Below are 9,521 nucleotides of genomic sequence, written 5' to 3'. Positions count from 1 at the left end.
AGCCCCTTTCCTTAAACCTGTCAGCGTAGATGTTAAGTTGTGTAAGGCAGACAGTGTCATCACTACAATTGCGTTTAATGCGATGAAACTGGGAGTATGGAATATTGTCGTTCCAACTTTTTACATGTCCGCTTTTATAATGTAGATAACTGTTGGTGTCCACTGATTTTATATATGTTCTAGTAGTAATTTCCTCGTTGGATCCCCTCAAGACAATGTCTAAAAATTCAATCTCATCTTTTTGTAGATTGGAGGTGAATCTCAAGTTAAAATCATTAATATTGATGAATGCAATAAAATTACTAAAATCTGTAGCACTCCCTTTCCATATAATAATAATATCGTCAATATATCTCTTGTAAAAATGAATAAAATGACTAAAAGGATTATTGTTAAAAATATGTTCCGATTCCCAGTGCCCCATTAATAAATTAGCGTAACTAGGCGCAAAAACAGTACCCATCGCCGTGCCACATATTTGTAGGAAAAAATCATCTAAGAACTTAAAATAATTATGTGTTAAAATAAATAAAATCACATCACAGATGAATTGTTGGTGGTTCGCATCAATAGATAAATCCTTCTCTAGGTATTTTTTGCACGCCTCAATTTCTTTGTGGTGTTCAATACTAGTGTACAAAGATTGGACATCTATAGTGGCCCACATGAAACAATCATCCCACCTAATGTCTTGTATCGAATTTAGGAGACTAGTTGTATCTTTGAGGTATGAAGGAAGTAATTTCACATATTTATTAAGAAAGATATCTACATATTCAGATGCATGTGACGTCAGTGAGTCGATACCCGCTATAATGGGTCGACCTGGTGGGTTTCTTAAGTTTTTATGGATTTTAGGCAGGTGGTAAAAAATGGGAATAACTGGATTGGACATCATTACGTATTGGTATTCATATTTAGTAATAAAATTTTTTCGTAAACCTTGCACCAATAATTCTCTAAAAAGTTCAACAAATTCTTCTGTAGGGTCTTTAATTAGTGGTATATATGACTTAGGATCATCTAAGAGCCGTACAGCCTCCTTAGTATAATCAAGCCTGTTCATAATAACAAGGCCACCCCCCTTGTCAGCCTGTTTGAAGATTAGATTTTTATTCTCTTGTAGAGCTTTAAGTGCTTGTTTCTCTTGATGCGTCAGGTTACTCTTTGGGGATATTTCAACTGGGGTATCTATTAGGTCCTTTTTAGTCATTTCGTAAAACATAGATATGTTGCTACTCTTGGATTCTAGGGGGTAAAATTTGGACACAGGTTTAAGGCCTGATTTTGAACTGTTCTCATAGTTGTGGATGATGGCTGTGTCCTTCTTCATAAAATGTCGTTTGAGTGTGAGTTTTCTGACGAACTTGTTTAGATCAATAAACGTCTGGAATCTATTGTTTTTCTGTGTCGGTGCAAAGGTTAAACCTTTGCTAAGAGAGGTTTCTGCCTGGGATAGGGGATGATCTGAGATATTGAAGATACCTAATGTAGAGGGATCTTTTATAGTCTGTAAGGGTTTCTTCTTTTTGGCTCCCTTTCTAGATCCTGCTCCTCTTCCCCTATGTGTCTTCTTTTCAAAGGGGACGCTAATCTGAACTGTTCCCTGAACGTGGTTTTCTTTTGAGGTCGCCGATGGTATGGTGTGGGGGATAAAAAACCATTGTCACTAGTGGATTCCAGTCTATCTAATGTACTGAATCTATTCCTTAGAGGGAGTTCCTGGTTTGCTACAGGGCTAGCCCTAGCTCTTTGTGCATATGTTTTTGGCGGGAATCTATTCCATTTATTCCTAGATAGCTGGAATTGAGTATCTCTGGGGCGGTTCCAATTTTTGATTTTATTTGTTTCATAATCCACTTTATCTCTTAAGAATTTTTTCTCTTTAATTTTGATTACCTCTTCCTCAGCCTTCTCAATTTTCTTAGCAAGTAACACCTCATTAATTTTTAATTCTTCCTTTTCTCGTTGTGGGAGTATGTGTATTTCTTTAGCTTTGATCATTTGCTCTACTGTTTCTAAATGTGCTTTTTTCTAATGTATAATCAGTTTCATTAAATTTAAAGAGCATTCATGGAGAATACTATCCCATTTCTCCATGAAAACTGGGTTATCCTGACCAAAACTGGGGACTTTATTGAGCCGGAGGCCTCTTGGGATTCTATTGGCTTTGATGGAGTACTCAAGGCCCTTGATATCCCCAGTTTTCATGGAGAAATGGGATAGTATTCTCCATGAATGCTCTTTAAACCAAAGTATGGAGCCTAAAGTCCAATATGCCTCCCTCCTGCATAACCTCACAAAATGATCACCCCCATTATAGAGGTTCTAATCTGTTCAATCGCTTTGATACCTTTCTGTTCCAACTTCCCCATCGGGCATTCTGATATATGTTTGTATAGAGTATTATTTCTTTTATATTTCACTGGTGTTCCATATATCTGACACACAAGATTCTTATAGTTTGGCCAACGTATTGTATACCACATACTCATTGTAAAAAGTAAATAATGAATATGGATCTGCAATTAATGAAGGAATTCTTCTAAGGATACTTTAGACTTAAACTCTTATGTTCCATCCCATATGATTACAGGTATCACAATTATTTTTTCCGCACTTATGGAACCCTTTGGGTTTTTGAGGAATCCAATTGTTCTCCTTTTCTATGATTTTTGTCTTTTTACATTTAAATAGGCTTGGGGCTAATTTTAATTTCAAATTATCTGCCTTTTGAAAGAGGACATTATCACTCAATTCTATCCAGTTATTCAGAACCTCATCTAATCTTAATAGAGAAAAGTGTCTCTTAATAATTATTTTGATCTTATAAGCTTGTGTTAAATGTAGTCACAACATCAAAGATCTGTCTTTTTTAGTAGATTTTCTAATCACCTTATCCTTTAATAGAGATCCTCTATCGATATCACTAAAGTAAGGGAAAGGGGTCGGAGGAAGGATTTATACACAGGATTATATTGGTAATCACTCTAGATCAATACTATAGATGTCATTAGGCAAAAAGTGCTTAAAAAAAACCACACTGTTTGTGGTACACATAGGAATTAACATAGTACTATATTTAATTGGTTTTGCACAGGCAAAAAAGAAAAAATTCCTTTTTGGGACACTCTTTATATAGATAAATCTATGATATGATTGTAGATATTAAAACATACCTTTTATTTTAATTGCTTAATAAAATAAGTGATGGGAAAGGTCATCAATATATATTTAAACATACAAATATATATATACAGTCAGGTCCATAAATATTGGGACATTGACAGAATTTTCAGATTTTGGCCTGTATTCACTACCACAATGGCTTTGAAATGAAACAAACAAGATGTGATTTAACTGCAGACTTTAAGATTTAATTTGAGGGTAATTACATCCAAATCAGGTGAACGGTGTAGGAATTACAACTGTTTCTATATGTGCCTCCCACTTATTAAGGGGCCAAAAGTAATGGGACAAACTAAACAATCCTAAATCTAACTTTCACTTTTTAATCCTTTGTTGCAAATCCTTTGCAGGCAATTACAGCCTGAAGTCTGGAACGCATAGACATCAACAGATGCTGGGTTTTATCCCTGGTGATGCTCTGCCAGGCCTCTACTGCAAATGTCTTCAGTTCCAGCTTGTTCTTGGGGCATTTTTCCTTCAGTTTTGTCTTCATCAAGTGGAATGCATGCTCAATCGGATTCAGGTCAGGGGATTGACTTGGCCATTGCATAACATTCCACTTTTTAGCCTTAAAAAACTCCTTGGTTGCTTATGCAGTATGCTTCGGGTCATTGTCCATCTGCACTGTGAAGCGCCGTCCATTGAGTTCTGAAGTATTTGACTGAATATGAGCATATAATATTGCCCGAAACACTTCAGAATTCATTCTGCTGCTTTTGTCAGCAGTCACATCATCAATAAATACAAGGGAACCAGTTCCATTGGCAGCCATACATACCCACGCCATGACACTACCACCACCATGCTTCACTGATGAGGATCATGAGCAGTTCCTTTCCTTCTCTTCTCATCACTCTGGTACAAGTTGATCTTTGTCTCATCTGTCCATAGGATGTTGTTCCAGAACTGTAATTACTTTTTTGCATGTTGTTTGGCAAACTCTAATCTGGTCTTCCTGTTTTCGTGGCTCACCAATGGTTTGCATCTTGTGGTGAACCCTCTATATTCACTCTTGTGAAGTCTTCTCTTGATTGTTGACTTTGACACATATACACCTACCTTCTGCAGAGTGTTCTTGATTTGGCCAACTGTTGTGAAGGGGTTTTTCTTCACCAGAGAAATAATTCTTTTGTCATCCACCAGTTGTTTTCCGTGGTCTTCCGGGTCTTTTGGTGTTGCTGAGCTCTCCGATGCGTTCTTTCTTTTTAAGAATGTTCCAAACAGTTGATTTGGCCACACCTAATGTTTTTGCTATCTCTCTGATGGGTTTGTTTTGATTTTTCAGCCTAATGATGGCTTGCTTCACTAATAGTGACAGCTCTATGGATTTCATATTGAGAGTCGACAGCAACTGATTCCAAGTGCAAATATCACACCTAGAATCAACTCCAGACCTTTTACCTGTTTAATTGATAATGAAATAACGAGGGAATAGCTCACACTTGTCCATGAAATAGCTTTTGAGTTGATAGTCCCATTACTTTTGGCCCCTTAAAAAGTGGGAGGCACATATTTAAACTGTTGTAATTCCTACACCGTTCACCCGATTTGGAAATAATTACCCTCAAATTAAATCTGAAAGTCTGCAGTTAAAGCACATCTTGTTTGTTTCATTTCAAAAACATTGTGGTGGTGAATAGAGGCCAAAATCTGATAATTCTGTCAATGTCCCAATATTTATGGACCTGACTGTATATATATATTTAATTCTTTATTTAGAAAGCTCACAGAGAAAAACAGAAAAAACACAAATATAATAAACAGTACAAATGAGCCATTTTTTTTATAGTGATAAGTATATGAGGCTGGGGGGGGCAGTAAAGGGGATGGAAGGGTGTTGGGGGAGTGGGAACAGGACTACCAAAGAAAACAAAAGACCACAGAGCGTACCAAATACAAGACAAAAAGCGTTATAAGAAAGAAAAAAAAACCTTGTCATTTTGGGAAACAGAAGAGAAAAGAGTATACGGTTAATTAATTAGGGGGGTTTGTTACAAAGGAGTCAGGTTGGAAGGAGCAGACTCAGCCATCGTGCATGAGTCACACATGGGCAGCAAGTGCAGGGAGCAGAGGTGGCAAAGTATTATCGTATGGGGTCCAAACCTGAGAAAACATATGGCCTCTATCATGAAGATAGTAGGTAATGTTCTCCATTTACGCTATATGTCGGATATATAATTTTAGGGCAGAGAGGGTTGGTGGAAGATGATTTTTCCACTTACGAGCAATCAAACTTCTAGCAGCAACTAAAATGTGGGACAACAATTTAACGGAGTGTTTGCTGAGATCTGGAGGGGGGTAACTCAATAGGAAGGTCCATGGGTCTTTCGGAATCATGCCTCCAAAGACAGTGTTCAGAAGAGCGTGAACTGAGGTCCAGAAGGGCTCAAGGGCCGTACAAGTCCACCAAATATGGGCTAGAGTACCTTGGAGGCCACAATTTCTCCAACATAGGGGTGAGGCAGAAGGGAACATACGAGAGCCGTACTGGGATATAGTACCAATTAATTAATATAGCTGGATTCAATGTCAAGCCAGGAGGATGTTCCGCAGGGGAAGTAGGAGGAAACAATTTTGGAAAAATGTGAAGCCAGATAACAGAGCTTAAAATCCGGGAGACCTCTACCCCCTTTGGAGATAGGTTTTTTAAGGATGGACAAAGATAGTCGAGGGGGTTTGCCATTCCAAATAAAATGGTTGATAGATTTCTGAAGGTTTTGAAGGAGGGTAAGGGGAACTGCCACTGGGAGGGTCTGGAAAAGGTAGAGCCACTTAGGGAGAATAGTAATTTTGACTACGATGATCCTGCCCAGCCACGAGAGTATAAGCTTTTTCCAGGAAGTCAGATCCGCTTGTAGTTTTGTAAAAAACTGGGGAAAATTTTCTTGATATAAATGCTCATAATGGGATGTCAGAAAGACCCCAAAGGGATTTAATTTTCTTTTGTTGCCATTTAAAGCTGTAGGAGGATTTAAGGGCCTCAGCGTCCTGGTGAGGGATATGCAGGAGCATGGCCTTGGATTTTGAAAAATTGATTTTGTAGCCGGAGAGTTTACCATAGCGGTCTAGTAGATTGTAAATATTTGGTAAAGATATCCGGGGCTGAGTGAGGGTAAGTAAAATGTTGTCTGCAAAAAGGGCAATTTTGGAAGATAAGTTCCCAACCTGCACTCCATAAATGCTAGGGTTTAGTCGGACGAGAGAGGCCAGAGGTTCTATCACTAGGGCGAAGATCAGAGGGGACAAAGGGCAGTCCTGCCTAGTGCCATTTGAAATGAAGAAACAGTTGAAGGGGATGCCGTTAATAGAGACAGTAGCAGAGGGAGTGGAATAAAGGGCCATGACACCAATCAGGAAGTCTCCAGATATCCCAAATGATCGCAGGGTTTGGGACATAAAGGTCAGGAGATCCTATCAAATGCTTTTTCAGCATCTAGAGAAAGGATCACAGCCGGGGATCTCCTGGAGTTTATGGTATGAATTAGATCTATGGTCCTACGGGTATTATCCCGAGCTTGACGTCCCGGTACAAAGCCGACCTGATCATAATGGATCAAGGAGGGAAGGACCCGGTTAAGTCTATAGGCTAAAATTTTAGCATATATTTTAACATCTAGGTTGAGAAGGGAAATAGGCCTATAACTAGCACAATTGTGTGGATCCTTACCCTCCTTAGGTATCACGACAATCCTGGCATCTAGCATGTCTGTAGGGAAGGAGCCCCCTCGTAAAACAGCATTAAAGAGGGAGTGCAAGTGGGGAACCAAGTGCTCCATAAATTTTTTATAGTATGTAGCTGTGAAGCAGTCAGGTCCAGGTGCCTTGCCGGACTTCTGCTGTTTAATGGAAGTTATGATTTCCTCCTCCGAGATCTCACCAAAGCCCTGGATCGCCTCATGAGATAACTGAGGAAGATTGGCAGCGGTAAGATATTCTTGAATTGCCGTCTCAGTAGGCGGGACGGAGGTAGGGGGTGAGACAGAGTGCAGGTTGTACAGGTTACTGTAGAAACTCTGGAATTCAGAACGAATAGACGTTTGGCCGTGTGTTGAGAAAAAAGGAGAGCAAGAGAATGACGAACAGCGAGGAGTTCCTGTTGGAGGGAAGGGCTAGGAAATTGTTTATGTTGTGACTCCAGCTGTTGAAGGCGGATGGAGAGGGAGTTAGTATGAGTTAGAAAATCTTTTTTAGTTTTGGATGCTATACTAATTAGATGTCCCCATAGAAAAGCTTTATGGGCCAACCAGTGAGTGGAGGGGGAAGTGTCTGGGAGAGCGTTTAATTGAAAATAGTCCGTAAGAAGGGTATTGAGACGGGTGACCGTATTGCGGGAACGAAGGATAGTATAATTTAAACGCCATGTCATTGGACGAGGATGTTCAGTGATACAGGAAAGATCAACTGAAACAGTGGCATGATCAGACCAAATCAGTGGGTGGACCCTAACATCCACTAGTTGCAGGGCTAGGTCATGGCTGAGCAGGATCATGTCTATACGGGAATAGGAGTTGTGCATAGAGGAGAAGAAGGTATAGTCCCTAGTGAGGGGCTCACGAACCCGCCAGACATCATAGAGGAGCTGGGACTTCATGAGATCAAACAAAGCCTTGGAGTTACGGAGATCTGCCCCATTGGAGCCAGTGGCCCCCAAGGTAGATCTATCTAGTGAGGAATTCAGTACTGCATTAAAATCACCAGCTACAATAAGGGAGCCCTGTCGTTTATGAGAGAGAAGGGTATCTAGTCTAGTGAAAAAATCAGGCTGGGCTTGGTTAGGGGTATATATGTTGACAATGGTGCAGAGAGTATTGTTAAGAGTACCCACAAGAATAAGGAAGCGCCCTTCCTTATCTCCATAAGAGTCGACCATATCAAAAGTGAGGTGGCGGGCAAAGAGGATAGCAACACCTCGTTTTTTCTGCCTAGAGTCGCAGGCATGATAGGTGGTGGGATAGGTTTGAGAGCGGAGTTCTGGATGGAGATTTCGCAAAAAGTGGGTTTCTTGGAGGAACACCAAGTCTCCTTTGTATAAATTAAGGGTGGTAAAGAGTTTGCTACGTTTTTGGGGGCTGTTGAGGCCCTTCACATTGAAGGAGAGTACCCTAAGACCCATGCGCGATGGTCGAGAGGAAAGTTAGTAAAAAAAAACAATTGAAGATGAAGAGGTAAACGAAAGTGACATGTCATCAAGCATATAGAAAGGAGTGGATTGTCCTGTTTGAGAGGGAAGGGAAACCGGTGAAGGAAAAGGAAGGTAGGTCGGCCTAATGGCACAGAAGTCCAAGGCCATGTGTGCTGACAGTGGGGAGGGGAACTATGCACTAGTAAAGCACATAGGTGAGCAAATGGGTGCAAGCCCTGTAGGAGCGTGGCAGAAGTGGGCCACATATCCATAGTGATGTCATAGAAAAAATATAGGGCCCTCCCACAAACCCTAAATATAGTAAAATTACGAGGAGAACAGAGTGCAGTATCGTACAAGTGGAGTATAGGGGGGGGGAACAAAAAAAATCGGGGGGGAGGAGATCACAAAAAGTATTTAAAAAAAATATATATATAGGTGAGCCAAAATTGCAGAAAAATGGAAAACAATATAAAAAGGGGAACATATAAATGGGAGAGGGAGAGATATGGTAGAAACAGAAAAATGGAAAATAACAAGCAATAAAGGGTAATAAATCAAGGGATAAATCATCCCAGACAAACCTTGAATACAAACTAATAAGCAGAATTTGTAGATTTATAGACATATACGCATAAACAGTTCAGCAGAGTCTCAGTAAAGTTGTAATGAACAAGCATTTAAAACAAACATGTATAGATAAGTCTTATAATCATGATAATAGAATTCCATGAAGACACAATTACATAAACCTTCTGCAAATATTTCAAAAATAGGCTAAATGAATTACAAGTATAAATAGTGGAGCTCCCAAACTGAGGCCGGGGCTCTATGGAGCCAGCTGTGGTGGCTAACGGGTGTCCGGACGGGGCGCTGGTGTCACCGGAGGTAGGAGAGGGCTGCAAGCGGTCGGCGGCAGTGGACAGTGCTGTGGCCGGGAAGACCTCCGCTGTGTGTTTTGAGGTCGCGGCTATTCCTGCTCCACACTCGAGGCCGCGGCTTCCAATCGCGAAGTAGGCCCCGCGTGTAGAGGCACCCCAGAGAGCTCTGTGAGTGTCAGAGATGCTCTCCGGCAAGGGGAATGGAGGACAGGTCAGTGCCCAATGGATAGGGCGAGTAAAAACCCGGTAAAGTGGGGTTTATAGCGGAGCTCCTGCGGTGCACGTTTGCTCTCATCCGTGTCCAGGCCATGCCCCCTGGAAATATATAT

This window comes from Taudactylus pleione, unplaced genomic scaffold (genome assembly GCF_031769625.1).
Source record: "Taudactylus pleione unplaced genomic scaffold, aTauple2 ptg000373l, whole genome shotgun sequence".
Taxonomy (NCBI): domain Eukaryota; kingdom Metazoa; phylum Chordata; class Amphibia; order Anura; family Myobatrachidae; genus Taudactylus; species Taudactylus pleione.
This window is presented reverse-complemented; position numbering follows the sequence as displayed.